Here is a 21,207-nt window from a genome sequence, read left to right on the forward strand (position 1 = left end):
CAGGCATAGCACTTTAAGCCTCCACCTGCAACAGCAGCATCCCTCATGGATGCCAGTTTTCAAGTCCCGGCTGCTCCACTTCTGATCCAGCTCTCTCTGCTGATTCGCCTGGGAAAGCAGCAGAAGATGGCCCAAGTGCTTGGGCCCCCGTACCCACATGAGAGACCCAGGTGAAGCTCCTGGCTTCAGCCTGGCTCAGCTGTGGCCATCGAGGCCATTTGGGGAGTGGGCCAGCAGATGGAAGAACTCTCTCTATATATAATTCTGCATCTCAAATAAATAAAATAAATCTTAAAAAAATTAATGAAGAAATCAAGACAGAATAATACTTACACATGTATACATGTGGTTCAATGGACTAGAACTAAGAAAGAAACCCAGAAATCTATGTCAATCGATTTTTGACAAGGCTGCTGTTGAATGGAGACAGAATCAGTTTTGCAACAAATGGTGCTATGATAACTTGATATCCACATGCAAAAGTTAACTCAAAATGGGTTATAAAACTAAATGTAGGCCGGCGCCGCGGCTCACTAGGCTAATCCTCCGCCTAGCGGCGCCGGCACACCGGGTTCTAGTCCCGGTTGGGGCGCCGGATTCTGTCCCGGTTGCCCCTCTTCCAGGCCAGCCCTCTGCTGTGGCCAGGGAGTGCAGTGGAGGATGGCCCAGGTGCTTGGGCCCTGCACCCCATGGGAGACCAGGAAAAGCACCTCCTGGCTCCTGGCTCCTGCCATCGGATCAGCGCGGTGCGCCGGCCGCAGCGCGCCGGCCGCGGCGGCCATTGGAGGGTGAACCAACGGCAAAGGAAGACCTTTCTCTCTGTCTCTCTCTCTCACTGTCCACTCTGCCTGTCAAAAAAAAAAAAAAAAAACAAAAAACTAAATGTAAGAGCAAAAACTAAACTCTTTGAAGGACTAAATCTCCACGATCTTGAATTAGGCAAAGACTTATTAGGTATGACAGCAAGAGTACTGGCAAAAGTAAATAAACTGCACTTCATCAAAATTAAAACCTTTTGGGCTTCAAAGAGCATTGTTATGGATATAAAAAGAGAAGAAAATGCTTATAAATCAATATCTGAGAAGGGAACTTGTGTGTAGCACATATAAAGAGCTCCCATAAGTCAATAGTAAAAAGGAATGAAGTCATAATGCATGCCCCTGTGTGGCTGAACCTCAAAAACACGTCCAGTGAAAGAAGGCAGCAATGAGGAGCACGAAGGGGATAATGCCATTTACATGATTCAGAATAGCAAGTCTCTAAGAAACAGATTAGCAGTCGGCTAGAGCTGGGGAAGCAGTGGGGGTTTTCAAGGGAAAATAGGAGCAACTGCCAGTGAGTACAGAGTTTCTCTTTCAGCTAAAATTCTGATGGCAGCACACCTTGTGAGTGTACTAGAAACCATGGAATTGTACATTCAGTGGGTGTATTGTATGCTAAATGAATCACATCTCAATAAAACTGTTAAAATTAACCAACAACAATAGCTGTCTTTTACAGAGCTCTTACTATAGAGTGGACGGTGTATGAAGTATTTACCTGCACTACTTTGTTCTTCAGCAGAAAGAAATGAGTGTTATTTTCTCTCTATTATGGACGATAAAATGCAGAAAGCTTAAGTCACTTGTCCAAGAGAGCACAGCTAAAAAATTCCATAGCCTAGATTTATTTTTTTAACACTTATTTATTTATTTATTTGAAAGGCAGAGGAAGAGGCAGAGAGAGAGAGAGAGAGAGAGAGAGGTCTTCCATCCGCTGGTTCACTCCCCAGATGGCAGAAATGGCTGGAGCTGGGCCGGTCCGAAGTCAGGAGCCTGGAGCTTCTTCTGGGTCTCCCACATGGGTTCAGGGTCCCAAGCATTTGGACAATCTTCTACTGCTTTCCCAGGCCATAGCAGAGAGCTAGATCAGAAGTGGAACAGCCAAGACTCGAACCAGCACCTATATGGGATGCCAGCACTGCAGGTGGTGGTTTTATCCACTCTGCCACATCACCAGCCTCCAAAGCCTAGATTTAAATTCAGATAAATCTTTTCATCTACAGTACACATTCTGGGACTGGCATTGTGGCACAGAAGGTTAAGCCAGCACCTGTGATGCCAGCATCCGTATGGGTGCTGGTTTGAGTCCCAGATGCTCCAGTTCTAATCCAGCTCCCTGATAAAGCACCTGGGAAGCAGTATAAATTGGCCCAAGTACTTGGGCCCCTGCACCTACACAGGAAACCTGGATGGAGTTCCATGCTCCTGGTTTCGGCCTGGCCCAGGCCCAGCCATTGCGATCATTTGGAGAGTGAAACAGCAGATGGAAGATCTCTCTGTCTCTCCCTATCTCTGTAATTCCACCTTTCAAATAAATAAACAAACCTTAAAGGAAAAAATAATAAAGTACACGTTCTTGGAGCACGCATTTGGCATAGTGGGTAAGATGCCAGTTGGGACACCTGTGTCCTGTGTTTGAGTGCCTGGTTTGAGTCCTGGCTCTGTTCTCAATTCCAGCTTCCTGCTACTCTACCCCCTGGGAGGCAGCAGGGGATGGCTGAAGTGCATGAGTCCCTCCACCCATGTGGGAGACCTGGATTGAACTCCTGGCTTCTGGCTTCAGCCTGGCTCAGCTCTGAGTATTGCAGGCATTTGGAGAATTAACCAATGGTCAATAGCTCATGCTCTCTCTCTCAAATATAAGTAAGCATGTAGGTAGGTAAATAAATAAATAAAGTACATGTTATTCAATTGCATTTTATGGATTAGAAAATATAAATCTAATTCCTTTCAATTTTATTCAATAAACATTACTGATCATCTACTATGAGGCAGGCCTTGTGTTTCCCAAAGCAGATGAGGATATACCACAAGTGATCTTGATAAACTCTTCTTGGAAAAAAAAACTTTTAAATTATGTTTAAAATATACACAAAATTCACACTTGGCCATCTGCAAATAGAGTTAAGTGTGACTAAGTTACTCACTTTGTTGTGCAACCATTAGCACTATCCGTCCAGCTCTAGAATGTTTTCATCTCCCAAAACTGAGTCTCTATACCCAGTAAACACCAGTTCCCCATTCCCACCTCCCCTAGTCCAGCCCTATAGCCACCATTCTACCAACTCTAAATTTGACTATTTTAGGGCGGGCGCCGTGGCTCAATAGGCTAATCCTCCACCATGCAGCGCCGGCACACCGGGTTCTAGTCCCGGTCGGGGCACCGGATTCTGTCCCGGTTGCCCCTCTTCCAGGCCAGCTCTCTGCTATGGCCAGGGAGTGCAGTGGAGGATGGCCCAAGTCCTTGGGCCCTGCACCCCATGGGAGACCAGGATAAGTACCTGGCTCCTGCCTTCGGATCAGCGCAGTGCACCAGCCGCAGCGCACCAGCCACGGCGGCCATTGGAGGGTGAACCAACGGCAAAGGAAGACCTTTCTCTCTGTCTCTCTCTCTCACTGTCCACTCTGCCTGTCAAAAAAAAAATTTGACTATTTTATATGCCTTATATGAGTATAATCATATGGCATTTTTCCTCCTGTGATTGCATATCTTCAGGTTCATCTCTGTCATAGAACATGACAGAATTTTCATTCTTTTTAAGGGTGTGTAATATTCTACTGTGTGTAGAGACCACATTTTGTTTATCTGTTCACCCATTATTGGACATTTGGTTTGTTTCCACCCTTCGGCTACTGTGAATAACGCAACTATGAACAGTGGGATACAAACATCCATTTGAATCAAATTTAATTTTTAAGTGCCTTGTTTATATTGTGGATGGTCCATGAGATGATTTTAGGGTAGCACATGCAAGAACTTATTGAAATTTAATAATTATGAAACGATTTTAATCTTATTAGAGTAATGATAACGAGCATCTCAAGCCATCAATGTCACAGGTACTGCCTCAGCTCACAGGGTTTCTCAACTTGAATATCACTGGCCTTGAGGCCAAAAGACAACAATGTGAGGGGCTGCGCTGTGCACAGTAGGATGCTTGGCAGCGTCTCCAGCCTCTGCACACCAGAGACCAGCAGCACCTCTCCAGGTGTGACAACCAAAAATGTTTTCAGACATGGTCAAAATTGCCCCAGGATAGGAACCACTGGTTTAAAGAGGGACTGAGAAGGTATTTATTTATTTTTTTTTTTTTTGACAGGCAGAGTGGACAGTGAGAGAGAGAGACAGAGAGAGAAAGGTCTTCCTTTTGCCGTTGGTTCACCCTCCAATGGCCGCCGCTGCAGCCGGCGCACCGCGCTGATCCTGGCAGGAGCCAGGAACCAGGTGCCTCTCCTGGTCTCCCATGGGGTGCAGGGCCCAAGCACCTGGGCCATCCTCCACTGCACTCCCTGGCCACAGCAGAGAGCTGGCCTGGAAGAGGGGCAACCGGGACAGAATCCGGCGCCCCAACCGGGACCAGAACCCGGTGTGCCGGCGCCGCAAGGTGGAGGATTAGCCTATTGAGCCACGGCGCCGGCCGGTATTTATTTTTAAATGAGTTAATTTGATGGCATTTTTCATACATAATACAGCAGAGAGCACAGAGACAGAAGGCAGTATGTGGACACCTGGAGTTTGGGATGCTGTTGTGTCCTGGATGATCCGGATCGCACGGCACAGGCGAAGCTGTTAACTGCTCCCCTCCACCTGTTCATCTTCTCTTCTACCGATTCTCCATCTACACTCTGCAGTCTATAAACTATCGTGCGTCCTTCCACCAAAGCACTTCTGTTTCTGGCGTCCTCCCCACCTGGAATGCCAGTCCTTCCCCTCCCACATACTCCCGCTCAGCTCTGTTGTACAATGAGGCCAGGTCAAATCTCCAAGACTTTGAGTCAGAACATCTTGCTCCCTCCTCTGAATAATTATTTATGACATTGATTGTACTCTGTTGCTCATTGCTTAGTCTTTTGACTCATCTCCTCAGGTATCCTTTGTCCTATATTCCAACCCATGTGCAGATGGGACTTTGCCCTGTGCTTCCCTCTCTCTAGAACTTAGTAAAAATCTTACTTAGTAAAAATGTTTATCGTCTTGTCAATTAACTTAAATATATGGTAAAGCTCTATGGAGTGTCTGGAAGGATATAAAGAGCTTTCAGTAGCCCAATACCATGAAATCGCACAGGACAGGGTTGGGATGCATTTATTTAACACACAATTTTTGACTCCTTTGGAATTGACAGCATGAAGAATTCAATTTTGATTGCTGTTATTAAGGTTGATGTCAAGAAGAGAAATGCACAGTGACTAAGAGGTCATCTTCAGCTAGCCAAGTGTCTGATACTCTGCATGTATCTTACGATAATACTGGAACACCTTTCCACAGTGAGTGTGTGTGTGTGTGTGTGTGAGAGAGAGAGAGAGAGAGAGAGAGAGAAGCATTTTCTGTGCTAGATTCTCTGTATATTTAAGGATTATTCTAACATTTATTATCCAAATTGATATCATCTGAGAGTCACCCTAAAGTGAGGGCACCATTAAAGTTTTTCCAGGGCAACAGGAATAAGCCAGGATTGTCTATCCCATGATTTTATTATAGACAAGCTCACGTACAGACTTAAGGAAGCAGCCCAAATCATAGACAAAGTGACTTATCACCATTTTGACTGGCCAGCAGGAAGCTTTTCCAACAATAAAACGAGCCAAATCCTTGAATTTCGTCACAGTTTGTCCTCACGGAACAATATACTGCATGCTGAGACTTGGAAGTTCCAGACACATCATTCATAAGAAGCTGGACAGAAGGCCTGGGCACAGGGCGTTTGCATCCTCCACCTGGGCTGCACACGAGCGGCAGTGGGTTTGGCAGCAGAGGGCCACACTGGAGTCCTCAGTCTGTACCACAGCCAGGCCTTCAGGGAAAATTCTCAAACAGGCTGCAACTTCGTGTATTATCCTCTCAGCCTCATCCATTCCCGTGTCCCGCACAGTGGTTTGTTGATTATGTAGCTTAGCTCAGTCCTCTGAACCCTCCTCCTGCGAGAACAGTCCCAAAGGAAAGTGTCTCTCACCAGCGGGTACATTTTGCTAGTGACAAAAAAATCTTACGTGTGCTGGAGCTCTGTACTTTCTGCTCAGTTTTGTGTCAACCTAAAGCTGCTCTAAAAATCATGCCCTTTAGATACACTCACCACTTCTGAAAGACAGAACCTGGAAAATGAGTTAGCACCTTAGGAAGGGTCTTAAATGGACTCCTATAAGGACTATGGCAAACATTTACTAAAAGCATGGGCCAAGCACGCTTTGATGCATTTTATATCCGTGAACTCATCTGCTACTCACAGGACCCCTGGAGGGAAGCACATCACTGCAAACTGCATTTTACAGAAGAAAGTACTGCACAGAAAGGTGCCATACTTCCCCAAAGTCACAAGGCTACTGAGGGCACAGCCAGCATTCAGGCCTCCACAGCAGAGCTTCCAGAGCTGGTTGCTCCCAGCCATCTCCTGAGGATGGAGAATAAACTGATACCGAATAAGCTGACGTACTCGACGAATGGCTGGTTTTGCCCGAAGAGAATAAACAGAGCCCCCATCTGCCTGCCCACTGCGCCCTGCTGTCTCCCGGAGGACCTTGAGGACTTTTCTCACGAATCCCTGATGGGAGGCCCCCATTGAGTTGAATCCAGTCCTACCTTCGTGTGGTCCTGGAGCTTTAGCCAACCTAGAATGTGGGTAAGGTGCCTGCCTTCTCCGGTCTTTGTAACAAAGCACTCTCACACTTTCAGAAATGCCCTTTATGGTCATATCCCAACACCTAGTTAACCCAGGCCAAGGCTTATCAAATACTCCGTTCCAACAAGCTACTAAAATTGAAGGCAAAAATAAGTCCATTCCATCTCCTAAATGACCTCCCACGGAAGTGCTCTGTAGAGTGAGAAAATGTGATTAAATAGAAAATCACATTATTAAATATCTGGCAAGAGCCAGAGCAGAAGGGAAGAAACAGAAATCAGACACAAATAAGAAAGCATTCTGTGTGCTGGAAAATGGTAATCGGTCCTTCTCGAAGTCAGCCAGAGCTTCCAAGACGCACGTGTGCTCGCACTCTTCCTCCTGTGCCTGGGCTCAGTCTGCACCTCTTCTCAAGCCTCTGTGACACAGCTGTGCTCTCGGACTCCTGCACTGGACAGACGTCCTTTTCTGGAGCTCTTGGCTGGTCCTATGTTCCGGAGAGGGGAGGGGAACTCTATTTGCACAACGATGAACCCATCTGTAACTTATTCCCAACAGCTGTTTTCTGTGGCTCTGAATCAAGCTGGCAAAAGCATCCCAAGTCTCAGAAGCCATTTCATGCTTTTCAGGGTCTAGAAAGATATTTCAATCTCCCTGAGCAAATAGATACAGAAGCAAACCTTTATGGGGCTGGGCCTGTTGCATACGGATATGTGTATGGGCACCAAGTAGCTTTATTTAAAGACAAGGAGCATAAAATTGTGGATCAGAACCATATGTATTCACACAGGTGCCTGTGCACATGGGCGCACACACACAAACACACACACACATCCCTCATTGGCATCCAATCTATTTGTAAAATGTTAATAATTATTTACTTTAAGTAAAATTGTATATAGCTATGATATACACAAGTTCTGGTATATATACACATACACACATTGTGGAATGGTTAAATTCAAGCTAGTTAAAATATGCATTACCTCACATACTTACCTGCCAACAAATCTAAAGCTCTTTTCTGAAAGTTCAAAGTGTTTCATGCAAAGCATCAGAACGACCGGAATTCCTCACTGGAATCCTGTTACCAAAGTTGGGGTTTTTCTTTCCTAAGATGAAAAAAGATACAGAGAAATAAAAGCTGAAATGAAGCTTTTTAAAAATTATTATTATTACATGACAAATGTAGCACAGCAGTGGCAAGGAATTCTTTCCCCTCACTCACTCCGATCTGTGTTCTTTCATGTGTTCTTTGATGCGGAATGCAGGCCTGAGTGGCTCTGTCTGAGCATACTCTGCGATATCCATTCTGGGGAATGGGTTTTAGGAGTTTCTCAGGTTTCATGTAGCGGTTCTGATCCAGTGCTGATCAGCCTTCAAAGGATGTTATTTGGTCATTCTCATGAAATTCGGGACAAGCTATTTTTCCTTGACACAACCCAGAACTGTGTTGGAAAAAAATTTTAACTTAGCTACAAATGCTACTTCCCATCTGTGGCTGGATCTCCCAGCTCTCCGGCTCCCAGCCCTACTGTGCCTTGGCAGTGCGGCCCTGTCTGCCTCACAGGGTTGTATTTCATGTCACTCAAGAATTCTATTCTTGGAAATGCACGTGCCATTGCAAAAGCAATTGCAGGCTCAGAATTTTAGAACTGGGCCTGGTTCCATGGAAAGATGGGAGAGTGAATGAACAATCAGTCTTGATTGAATGCCTACGAAATGCTAGGCACTGTTAATGTTTAACAGCCCCATTTAATCATCAGGAACTACTAGATTACCCCAGTTGCAAAAGAAAGAAATGAAAATGCATGCAGAAAGGTTAAGCGACTTGTTCAAGGCCACACAACCAGTCCCAAGCCTCAGTTCTAGCCCTGATTCCAAAACTACATACTTCCAGGTGGCCACCAACGGGGTGAAGGTTAGTTAAGGACTGAAATAACAGCGGGACAGTAACTGAGGTCCACATGTGTCCAGCCCGGCCCCATCCCTCTTCCCCAGCTGGAATGGGCCAGCCTCTACCTCCACACCCTTTCATTTCCTCCTGGTGACTCACTAACCCCGGCTCCTCCCCACCCTGGTCCTCTCCCAGGGCATGATCCCCAAATTTGCTACCTGCGTCCTGGCCTACACAGGTGAGCCACTCCATCGGCCTGGACCCACCAGAACCCCGCAGCTGGGCCACCAGCCGACCTTCCTCCTCCCAACCCCAGAGGACACCTGACCTTACCCAACCCCTAAACCAGCCTGCGGTCATAATTGCCCCTGCCGCCCACCCCGCCCCCATCCACATCCAACACAACCCATCTTCTGGCCCTCCTCCCTTTTCCCCGCCCCCTCATCCCCTCCGGGCGGGCGTTATCCAATAGCGTGTTGGCCTACGGGCCGAGGACGACAAAAGCAACCAATTGTGGGGGAGCTCTCCGCTTAAGGGTCCCGGCTCTACTCTGAGAAGCAGCTCTTTTGACCAATGAACTGCCCCCCGATTGCACTAAGTGCACAAGGCGAGTAGAGTAGCGGCTGGGATGCCCAATGAATAGGCAGGTTTTCGCGGTTGGGGGCGTGGTAGAGGCGGTCGTCAGGGGCGTGGCGGCAGTTGCCTGGGCGGGGCCGGTAGCGGCGGGAGCTGCTCTGGCCAGGGGTTCCGGCTGCATTTCCATGAGCGCAGCCGGCAGCCGCGGAGCTACAGGAAGCTGAGTAGGAGCGAGCTGGGCCGCTGTGGTCAACCACGCACAGGTAAAGCCGCGACCGAGCGAGCTACGCGGAGCGGGGATCGCGCCTTAGATCCGCCAGGCCAAGCCCTTGAGCCCCGCGGTCCCCGGCGTGGCTCGGCCCACCGCGCCGCAGCCTGAGAGCCCCGGATCCTTGGGGATTCTCGGGGGCCTGTCACCTGGCGCCGCGGGGTTCCCCAGGGCCGGCTTGATAGTGGCAGGGGCAGCCGACACCTCAGTGGGGTCCGCCTTCTCGGGAGCCCTTTGTCCCCTCCCGCCCCGGGGAAGAGGTTTGGACAACCGCCGCCGCGGCCTCCTGGTACTGTCCGCCGGTGGATGCGCCCCGCTGGGGCCTCTGGGGCCTGGGGAGGGGTCTGCTGGTCCAGGTTTGGTGGAGAAGGTCCGGGACCCCCACCTGGAGGGAGAGGGCCGAGGGGCCCCGGGTGCCTGAGAGGCCTCCGTGTTTCCGGGCTCCGGAGACGCATCCAGGACCAATGAGTTCAAGTTCCAGGAGGCCGGTGTTGGTCCATTGGAGGCGCACTTACTGAGCTGGGCTCCTTGCGGGGCACTGTTCTAGGAGCTTCGTGGGCTTCCCCCACAGCGAGAACTGCCCAGCAGGGGAAGGGAGTGCCTGCCAGGACACGCAGCTGGCGCCTCGACCTTGGAAGTGTCCAGGCAGAGCCCGGGGACAGCCACCTGTGCAGGATGCTCGGGGAGGATTCCCAAGGGAGGACTGCATGCCCCATCCGTAGAGCCTTTCTCCGTCCACTCTGGGTGACCCTGAATGCCTGGCTGGGGGAAGTTACCTCGGGGTCCACCAGGTTCAACGTGGATGCTGATGTCCAGTTCACCCGTCATGAACTGGGAGGTTCAGCTCTCCAGAGTGTTAGCAAAGAGAATGGGTGTTTACCAAAAGACAGGTTTATTTCGCCGCTGTGAAGCTCCTTAATTTGAACCGCCCAGGCTCTTATCCTTGGCAGTTCCCCTGCGTTGGTTGCAGCACCTCCAGTTTGTCAGTTTCACCCGCAGTCCAGGAGCCCAGCAGAGCGATCTCGAGAGGATGGCAGATTTGGCAGAATCAGTGTGATGTGCACCTGAGCTTTCTGAGGGCCAGTTCATCACAGCAACTTTAAGCAGGGCCCAAAACAGATAGCGTCTGCTTGCCCCTTCTCTCCCTCTGCCACTGGCCTGAATGGAGAGGACAAAATTTCCTGAAGGTCAGGACTCTGAGACAGAAGGACTCTTAACACATCTTGCTGTGTGTTTGGGGATCAGTCAACCTTGGACTAGTCCATCAGAAAGCAGATCAGCCCATGTACTGCTGACTGCTGATCGTTGGCATGGACTGGACACTTTAGAGAAAGCCCATCTAATTGAGTTTCCTGAGCACACAGGTGAGGAAACAGGATGGGGGTGGTCCCAGTCTGGCTGATGGTCAGAGTTGGGACTAAGGGTTGATTGTTGGACCCTGGATCTGGCCAGTGCTGGCATGACTTGTAATTCACTCCCAGCTTAGTTCTCTCACCCTACAGGAACCCAGAGAATAAGAGCACAGATTTTGGTGCCTAAATGCCTGGATTTAAATCCTTGCCCTGCCTTTTGCTGGCTGTGTAAACACTGGCACAATACTAAAGCTCTCTGCATGTGTGCCTGTTTCCTTACCTTTGAAACCGTAATAATAATGCTATTTCCTTTAGAAGGTTTTTTTTTTTTTTTTGAGGGGTGCGTGAGTTGCTCTGTCTGAAGTACTTAGTGCCTGACAGACAGGAACTACTAGGTTTTTTGTTTTGCTTTGTTTTTTTTGACAGGCAGAGTGGACAGTGAGAGAGAGAGACAGAGAGAAAGGTCTTCCTTTGCCGTTGGTTCACCCTCCAATGGCCGCCACGGCTGGCGCGCTGCGGGCGGCGCACCGCGCTGATCCGAAGGCAGGAGCCAGGTGCTTATCCTGGTCTCCCGTGGGGTGCAGGGCCCAAGCACCTGGGCCATCCTCCACTGCACTCCCTGGCCACAGCAGAGAGCTGGTCTGGAAGGGGGGCAACGGGGACAGAATCCGGCGCCCCGACCGGGACTAGAACCTGGTATGCCGGCGCCGCTAGGTGGAGGATTAGCCTATTGAGCTACGGTGCCGGCCAACCACGCATTTTTTTTTTAAAAGATTTATTTATTTGAAAGTCAGGATGACAGGGGAGGAGGAGATAGAGAAGGAGAGAGACAGAGGTTGAGATCTTTCATCCTCTGGTCTACTCCACCAAATGCCCACAACGGCCAGGGCCGGTCAAGGCCCAAGCCAGGAGCTCCATCCAGGTCTCCCACGTGGATGGCAGGGGCCCACTTTAGCCATCTTTCACTGCTTTCCCAGGCACGTAAGCTGGGAGCTGGACTGGAAGCAGAGCACCCAGGACTCATTCCAGTGCTCTGGTGCGGGCTGCCAGCATGGCACACAGCAGCTTAACCTGCTGCACCGCACACGACACTGGCCCCATAGCACTCAGTATTTTCTACTAAGAGCTGAGTTCTTCCCTTGCCTCTCTCCTACCCAATTCATTAAATGTATTCCAGATTTCATTTTATCAGAGACATCTGCAGAGTTTCCAAGTCACATTCCATTTTCTTATTTATTTTTCCATCTTTTATTGAATCAGGTAATTCAGTTTCTGTGTTATACCTTCCCTTGAAATCATACTCTTTTGAGATACACATATTTTGTATTCTCTTTAAAAGGGGGAGAAGGACCTTCAGTTGGTAAACAGAGTCCTTGATGATGCTACTCTCCACGATGTCCTTCCAAATATGCACTCCCTGTTCAGCCTTGCTCCCAGTTGTCAGTGTGGTGCAGCTTGATTATAAATGTATGAACATTTTTAGATTAAGATTTCATGAGCCACTGTATTAAGTGCCTTTCGGAAGTCCAAGGATCGTGTGTCAAATGCATTTAAGCAAGTTCCTTAGTCATTGGAGTAGGGGGAGCACCAGCAAGTCTGCCTGGCCTGCCAGAAACAGAAGTGTGTGAGTGCCTCTTGCTGGTGATCCGTCTTGTTCACTGGTTTATTTGCATTTTTCCTGTTCTTTCCGAGAACTTGAAATAAACCAGATGGCAAGTGCAGTGGAATGGTCTTTTCCCACTCATTTTAGCTTTGTACTTTCAATTCCTTTATCTCCTTCACACTGTGACTACTGGCCCCTCTCAGTTTGCTAGCCTCCTCACTTATAATGGAAAGATGCCTGTCATCTTTATTCTTTTGCAGAAATCCAGTCTAGATTGACATGGAGATTAGAAGTATTCCTTGATTGGCCCTTTCTTTTGCTTTATTTTTCTGAAGAGTTGATTCTGAGTTTTGATTTTTTATTTTTATTTTTATTTATTTATTTTTTTTGTATAGGCTATCCTAGCTCCTCGGCCTTTTCAGAGTAGTTTTTTGTTTCTCTGCTTTTGTATCAGCGTGGTCCCCTTTTCCTCTTGCTGTCTTTTCCTCTGAACGTGTTGGTGGGGGGGCTTCTCCCTTGCTGTTATTCCTTGCTTCTTTCATACAGCTTTCTCCTGGTAACTGTAGCTGGGCCCACCAACAGCATACTGGTTCCCACAGCCCTCATGCAGAACTTCTACCCTAAGCACAACATAATTTATTTGGTATAGAAGATAGAGGAAAGTCTGTCTTATTTCTTGCCTAAAATTTGGCTCTTTGAGAAGCTCCAGTCAAGAGACACTTGCAATATAATGAAAGGGCATGTCCTGCTGCTTATAATATTCTGATTCTTATTGTGTTGTGTGTTTTGAGTACTACTTGACCAATTTAAGAGTGTGAGTGACGTGCAGCATGAAGTGTTTAGGTTTTCCTATTTCATTCTGGGCTAAACTCACCCCAGGAATAGAGGGTGCTGGGAGTGCAGGGTGCCTCTTGATGTGGTCTGGCATCAGGATTTCACATCAGCTTTTCATGGCCCAGCCCTTTTTTTTTTTTTTTTTTTTTTTTGACAGAGTTATAGACAATGGGAGAGAGACAGTGACAAAGGTCTTCCTTCTGTTGGTTCACTCCCCAAATGGCAGCTACAGCCAGCACTGCGCTGATCAGAAGCCAGGAGCCAGGTGCTTCCTTCTGGTCTCCCGTGCGGGTGCAGGGCCCAAGCACTTAGGCCATCCTCCACTGCCCTCCCGGGCCACAGCAGAGAGCTGGACTGGAAGAGGAGCAACCGGGACTAGAACCTGGCACCCATATGGGATGCTGGTGCCACAGGCAGAGGATTAACCAAGTGAGCCACACGCAGGCCGGGTCCAGCCCTTTGGCCCAGCATGTGATTAAGGATTTTTTAACCCCTGTGCTGCTGTTTCTGTATTGATAACACACAGGTGCTAACACTGTCACCCTTAAAAGTTCTGCAGATTTCTTTTTGTTGTCTTGATTCCAGGCCATCATGTTTGGGGATTAAACATTTCTGTTTACCAACTGGCTAGTGTGACAGATGGTGAGCGCCACTGTTACCCGTGAAGCATGTGCACTGGACCCAGTTGGGTGGTGGCTTCTTACACGGGGACCCATTTTCTGATCTTTTGCCGGAGTTAAGTAGCCATCATGTAAAAAAAAAAAAAAAAGCTCATTAAAAAATGGAACATTGATACCCTGGGGTTTGCCTGGTTTTTGATTTCCCTTTGTTGTCTTTAAATGAATGTTCATTAAGGGCAACGAACCAGGCATCTGGTGTGTGACAGAAGCACAGTTGACCCGATTAACGAGTGTGTTTGGTTTGCTGCAAAGATAATTTTGTTTTCAAATTGTTTCTATTTAAAATTTTTATGATTTTTGGTGTTTTCAACTCTAATTTATATATATAACCAATGCATTCACGTGGTGAAAGATTGGGTAGTAAATGCAGCTCTGTCCACCCCTGACCTCTGCTACCTCGTTTTGCCTCTCAGAGGCAAGCTGCATTTTCCTGATGTCTTCATCCTTCAGAGGTGGCTCGTGCCCTTCCGAGATGTTTTATACATCCAGAAGTAAATTCCTGTGAATATTCTGTACACACACACACGCAAACACACATGTCTACACAAATGGTTGCACCTATATGCATGCTATTTGGAACCTTGCTTTTTGTCACTTACTATGTCCTGGCAGTATGGAGAGTTTCCACATCACTTCTTCTGAAGCCCACCTATTTTAGGTATCTATTTTCTGTTCCTAAGGATGCTAAGAGCCAGTCTGATTTAGGCAGCAGCTTCTACTAAAGCTTCTGTGGCTCTCTGGGAGGCAAATGTTTGTCTTCTCCAGGTCCTGTAGCCGGAAGCCTGAGGAGAGGCCGGGTGAGGTAGGGCTTCTCCTGAAAGCCATTCCCCAAGGAGCCGGGGTGATGGAGAGATGAGGAGCACTTAAGACTTCGGGCCGTTGGCCTTGCCCTCTAGGCAGAATGTGCTGGAATTAACAAGGGAACTTTGCTGTTTTCTCTCTGGTCTCCACAGAAGCCTCCTTGTTTCCCTACTACACATGTCCAGCGTATCTGTGGCAGCTAACCCTGTCTCCTGCACCACAACACCTGCTGTGTTCTCACCTCTGAGCATTAGAGGGGAGCCCTGTCCAGCCTCACCGGCCTTCCTGTTTGAGAAGCTTTATAAAGTACCCCACCCCATCTTTTCTCTCACCCACACCTCTGTAAAGCGTCTTTCCCAAACCTATGCATCATCTTCGTCACTCTCCTTGGAAGTATTTCCCGAGAGCTCCAAATCTCCTCCAAGGCCTGATTGTCCGCTGGCCTTGCTGACAAAGTCTTTCACTGGTGTTGGCTCTCATATGAGCGTTCACAAGGTTTTTCACATTAGCATTTTCTATGACTGTGCTTGTCTTTTAAATAACAAAATAACCAGCCAGCGCTGCGGCTCACTAGGCTAATCCTCCGCCTTGCGGCGCCGGCACACCGGGTTCTAGTCCCGGTCGGGGCGCCGGATTCTGTCCCGGTTGCCCCTCTTCCAGGCCAGCTCTCTGCTGTGGCCAGGAGTGCAGTGGAGGATGGCCTAAGTCCTTGGGCCCTGCACCCCATGGGAGACCAGGATAAGTACCTGGCTCCTGCCATCGGATCAGCGCGGTGCGCCGGCCACAGCGCGCCAGCCGTGGCGGCCATTGGAGGGTGAACCAACGGCAAAGGAAGACCTTTCTGTCTCTCTCTCTCACTGTCCACTCTGCCTGTCAAAAAAAAAATAATAAAAAATAAAAAAATAACGAAATAACCACACTGATTTAAGTGTGATTCTTTTTCTATTGCTCTCTCAGGTTTTGCCTATTGCAGTATTGGGCTGGTTTGTTTTTTCTCTTTTCTGTGACTATGACTTCACTTTCATCTTGCTTTTATTTACCTCCGTGTCTGATTTAGAGTCACCTTGAAATGGAATTGAATGTTTAAGATGTTAGTCAGCCAGGTTAATCTAGAGTCATTGCGTTCTGGTCTTGGCTGCATGTCCACACTATCGGTTCTACCTTTGCTACTGTATTATGTAATGTGAAGCCAGGGGTGTGTGTTATCAGTTACTCTTTTGCAAGTCTCTCTTGGATAAAAGAGATAGAAGTTTGAAAAAATTGCCCCCATTTGTTCACAATTACTGTGGGCATGTGTTTGTGAATATTTACTTAGTCATGTTATTCAGGGCAGGAAGAAACAAATATCAGGAAGTCCAACATAGGATTGCCGACTTTTAACTTTTTCAGATAAGAAATCACAAAAGCCCTGTGTGTCTTTCATCATCATTGTTTCATTGAAGAAGAGATATTTTAGCACCAAAAATGTTGGAAGATCAATATCTCAGAATAAATAGAACCTTTTAAAGTGAATGTATTTGGTTTGGTAGGAAGGTTTGGGAGGGCCAAAAGTAGAGGGTAATATTCAAAGAGGGATTCTGTTTTTCAGGTTTTTTTCCAACGGTGCCAGCTCCTCTCTTGGTGGAAATGCAGGCCATTCATGTAGTCCCGCTAACCTGGCAGTGACATCATTTGGTGGGGTTTTGTGCCCAGTCTTTGGATGGTATGGACCACACGATGTCGATAATGCAGTTTTTGCGTCTTACAGTGATGTGCACTGATATTAGAAAGTGTGTTTTGATGCTGTGGGGTCTGCGTTTGTCATATCTGAAGTGTCGCATTGTGGTTCTAAGGACTGAGGAGTGGGAGGAGGCTGAGTCAGTCTGCAGGAGTTAGTGAGGTCCCACGGCTGTGTTTGCACATCCGTTCTTTTGAGACAAGTATTTATGCTGATTAAATGCGTGATCTGGCATGGCAGGTGATGGCTGAGATTGTTTCTGAGAGAGAATGTGACTTCTCATCTGAGTCCCCGCTGTCCACGTAGCGTCATCATTTTCACCTTTCGTTGTGAATTTCCTAATTCAGGACTAGGACTATGTTCTTGAGGTTCCTTGAGTTCTTGTTAGATTAAGAACACTCAGTCTTTTTTGGTTTCATGTTAATGGTAATTAGATTTTTTTCCTAAGATTTATTTATTTATTCAAAGTCCAAGTTATTTATATATATATATATATATATATATATATATATATATATATATATAAAACTTAGAGAGAAAGAGATCTTCCATCTCTGGTTTACCCTCCAGATATATACAATGGTCAGGGCTGAGCCAGGCCAAAGCGAGGAGCCAGGAGCTTCATCCAGGTCTCTCACATGGGTAGCAGGGGCCTAAACACCTAAACACTTGGGTCATCCTTCTCTGCTTTTCCCAGGGGTTATCAGGGAGCTGGATCTGAAGTAGAGCAGCCAAGATACGAAGAGGTGCCCCTACAGGATGCCAGCATCACCAGTGGAGGCTTTACCCACTATGCCAGAACACCAGCCCCTGTAAATATTTTTAAAGCGTGTTCTGGAACATTGGGATGCCTAATTATATCAATTATATCACATGACCTAGTATCCCCCATTTGGGTGTGGATTTCTATCGAGTTGGAAATAGGGAATCCCCCATATAGAGAAAAATAGAGTTGGGCTTAGCACAAGAAAGGTTCAAAAGCACCAAGTGAAGCCAAATGATGAAACCAAGTGCTGGGCAGAGAAGGCTGCAGCAGTGGCCCCAGCTGAGAACAGAGATGTGAGAATGGAATCGTTGCGCTGTACCAGCCAGTATGCACAATCAGGGCTCTTGACATTGACCTTGGGCATTTCAGCTCTGGAAAATGGTGTCTATCTCCTTCATTAATACAAATTCATCAGAATTTTACTTGTTGAGTAATTTTATTTGTGCTTATTTATACATTGCTTTGGTCTCCATAAATATATAAAAGTGCTAAAAGAAGTTCATTCTTGTTCATTTGAAGAAATAGTATAATAAGTGAGGACTGACTGGATAAAAGTAATTGAATTTATTGTTTGTTTGTTTATTTACAGGCAGAGTGGACAGTGAGAGACAGAGAGAAAGGTCTTCCTTTGCCTTTGGTTCACCCACCAATGGCCGCCGCGGCCGGCACACCGCGCTGATCCAAAGGCAGAAGCCAGGTGCTTATCCTGGTCTCCCATCGGGTGCAGGGCCCAAGCACTTGGGCCATCCTCCACTGCACTCCCTGGCCACAGCAGAGAGCTGGCCTGGAAGAGGGGCAACCGGGACAGAATCCGGCGCCCCGACCAGGACTAGAACCTGGTGTGCTGGCGCCGCTAGGCGGAGGATTAGCCTATTGAGCCGTGGCGCCGGCTGTTTATTTATTTTTAAATTTTTATTTTTTTGTTTGAGAGGGAGAGTTACAGAGAGAGCAGGGCAGACAGAGAAAAAGGTCTTCTTCTGCTGGCTCACTTCCCAAATGACCAAAATGGTTGGAGCTGGGCCAATCCAAAGCCAGGAGCCAGGAGCTTCTTCCGGGCCTCCCACATGGGTGCAGGAGCTCAAGCACTTCGACCATTTTCCTCTTTCCTTGGCCATAGCAGGGAGCTGGATCAGAAGAGGAGCAGCTGGGACATGAACCGGTGTTCATACGGGATGCCGGCGCCGCAGGCAGAGGCTTAGCCTACTATGCCACAGTGCCGACCCCAAGTAATTTAGTTTCAGTGTGAGAGCTGAATACACAGTAATTAACCAGAGGGGTCTAGCAGGACTTGTTTTCTCCCTTAGAGGAGGTCACTTGATGCCTGAGTCTGAAAGACCTCAGTGCAGGACTCTAAGCTCTTTGAGGCAGACAGAGGTTTCCGGTCCTATTTGTATCCTGCACAACTCCTTTCTGTGTGTTTTAGAAATAGTAGTTGAGTTGGAATTAGTCGACATCATTGGTGTTCTGCCTTCCTGAGACCCTGTTTGTATACGTAGCCAACACTAACACTTTCACACTAATGAAAGGGAGCCCTCCAAAATACCTTCTCTGCTTCTTTTTTGCTTGCTTGTTTTTGGAGCGCACCATGACGTTTTCTTATTGATATCTGCATGACCTAAGCGCTTGCTGGAATGGCCGTAGCTGGCAGCAGCTGAAGCCTATTTGCCACAGGTGACTCATCAGCTCAAGGTCAGTGGGGACTTGGCTGCGCTGGGAAGAGGAGAGAGCTGGGACCTCTGTCCTGTGTCCTAATCATCACCCATTCATGTATTACCTTCTAAGTGTGGGAATTTTAAAGATGTATAGTTGAGTATTGTCTAGTGAACCCCAATACTCCTTGCACTCAGGGTCTCCACACACGACTTTAGCTGTAATCAACTTAGACTCTCTCGGGTGCATCTATAAATATTTCCCTGATGTCTCTCACAGAAATTGGTTCCTTTGTTAAATATCCAGTTTCAAACTTAAAAATTAACGATCATTCTTTAATATCATCAAATATCCAGTCATTGTTCAAATTCCTACTTGTTTAAAAATGCCATTAACTTTTTTTCCTTAATTCTTTTGAATCAGGATTCAAATAAGGATCACACGTTGTGATTGGTTGCTGTACCCTCTATGTTTCTTTTAAACCACAAGGGTCCTTCCTTTTCTTTTTCTCCTGCAATTCACTGGAGAAACTGAATATTCTGTAGAGATATTTATTTAGTGCTTGAACGTGATAAGACATTCAAAAGGTACAATATGGCAAAGAGTGCAAGCCCTTCCTTCCCAGAAGCAGTGAAGGTTACTAGTATCTTGAATATTTTTTTCAAAGATGTTTTCTGCATATCCCAGAAAACGTGTGGGCTCGATTATATCCTTTTCCTTTCTTTTTTATATAGCTGGAAGCTTACTGTGCAGGTTGTCCTGTTTCTTGTTTTGTTCATTTAGCTCGGAATAATGTATTTTATTTTATTTTATTAATCATCTATTTTTTAAAATTTATATATTTATCTATTATATTTGTTTGAAAGGCAGAGAGAGGTCTTCCATCCACTGGTTCACTCTCCAGATGCCCACAATAGCCAGCGTAGGGCCAGGCCAAAGCCAGGTGCCTGGAAATCAATCCGAGTCTTCCACATGGGTGGCAGGGACCCAGATGCTGAAGTTGTCATATGCATGTTGCCTCCCAGGGTGTGCATTAGCAGGAATCAGAAGCAGAGACAAGAGTTGAATCCGGGCACTCTGCCATGGGATGTGATAGTCCTAAGCACCAGCGTCACTGCTGAGCCAGATGCCTGCCCGGAATGGTGCATTTTAGCACATTTCCACATGTACTGTTTGACATCCTACTTCCTCATGCTTCTAATTATGACATCACTGCGCCCTAAAATTAAGAGAAACACACTAATCCCAGGATTATGCAGTTGGACTGGAGTCTTCAGGGCTGAGAAGTGTTTTTTTTTTTTTTTATATATATATCTTTTCATTCAGCATTTCTCAAGCCCTTTCTTTGGTGACACTGCACAGACTTCTGCCCTCAGGATGGTCCCTGGTCCTGGACACCCTGAGTCCCGTCATGGGCCACACTTGGCGCACAGGATACTTTCCATGAATACTTGCTGAGCTTCCAGCCTCACACTCCCTGCCATGCGGCCTGTATTCACCCTGTTGGCTTTAGCTTCTCAGCTTCCAAATACCCTGGCTGCCGTCCCCTCCTGAATTCTGATCATGAAAATAAAGTGCTCACTCACTTTTGTCCGTGACGTTGAACAACACATTCTTCTAACTAGAGAGATGGTAGAAGATGCCAAGTAGGTTATAGCCAAGGATATTTCCCCAGTTGAGAAAGAGCCTCTTTTCCCTCGGTCTGTCATTAATATCACCCATCAGTGACTGTTGTTGAACTACACAGAAAGCTGGATGTTGCACTGAAAACACAAGAGAAACCTTTCCTTTGCTACCAAAGAGCTTGTAAGAGGAATGCAATGGGAGACCAGGAGAAGCACCTGGCTCCTGGCTTCGGATCAGCGCGATGCCCTTGGAGGGTGAACCAACGGCAAAGGAAGACCTTTCTCTCTGTCTCTCTCTCTCACTGTCCACTCTGCCTGTCAAAAAAAAAAAAAAAAAGGAATGCAAATAGAGAGACCTCACCGAGCTTCCTTGATGGGGTAGAAGTGGTTGGGTCCATCCAGTCCTGCAAAGGGCCTCAAAGATGGATGTGCACCTTGCTTCTCTGTATTCCTAGAGCCTTGCCCAGTGTCTGGCACAGGGAGGGCCTCTGGGCCTCAGTTTCCTTGCTTACATCAGTGACTCACATAGCCGTTGTGAGTACCGAATGAGGTCATGTCTGTGAGGGGTAAATTATGGCCTTGGACTCCACTTCAGCATTAGTGCCTTTTGTGCCCTGCTTAAGGAGGCAGTGAGGTAATGTGCTCTGATCACAAACACCTGATGAGTGGTGTCTACAGCTCCACTAACAGGAAATTTTATTACCATCTTTTTCTGTTCCTCCATTTGCAGGTCTAGTGGTTTAAAGATAATGGTGCAAGAGCCAAAGGACAGTGCTGGGT

General features: G+C 47.3%; 1 protein-coding gene and 1 long non-coding RNA gene across 4 annotated transcripts in view; one reads left to right on the forward strand and one right to left on the reverse strand.

Annotated features, from left to right (window-relative positions):
• Positions 1-5,374: 5,374 nt before the first annotated feature.
• On the reverse strand, positions 5,375-9,102 carry LOC103352501 (uncharacterized). Of its 3 annotated transcripts, none has more exons than XR_007914804.2 (4): positions 8,774-9,102; positions 7,887-8,035; positions 7,658-7,770; positions 5,375-7,145 (listed from the first exon to the last, which is right to left on the reverse strand). It is a non-coding gene; the product is annotated as an uncharacterized lncRNA (long non-coding RNA). The 3 variants fall into 3 exon arrangements; XR_519948.4 differs by having other exon boundaries at positions 7,887-8,106; XR_519947.4 differs by having other exon boundaries at positions 5,375-7,290; positions 7,887-8,106.
• Positions 9,103-9,248: 146 nt separating this feature from the next.
• ABHD2 (abhydrolase domain containing 2, acylglycerol lipase) overlaps positions 9,249-21,207 on the forward strand; it is a 119,705-nt gene continuing 107,746 nt past the window's right edge. The window contains exon 1 of the mRNA XM_070054523.1: positions 9,249-9,394. The gene's annotated coding sequence lies outside the window, so the exon portion shown is untranslated. The remainder of the gene's footprint in view (positions 9,395-21,207) is intronic.

The sequence above is a fragment of the Oryctolagus cuniculus genome, chromosome 12 (genome assembly GCF_964237555.1).
Source record: "Oryctolagus cuniculus chromosome 12, mOryCun1.1, whole genome shotgun sequence".
Classification (NCBI taxonomy): domain Eukaryota; kingdom Metazoa; phylum Chordata; class Mammalia; order Lagomorpha; family Leporidae; genus Oryctolagus; species Oryctolagus cuniculus.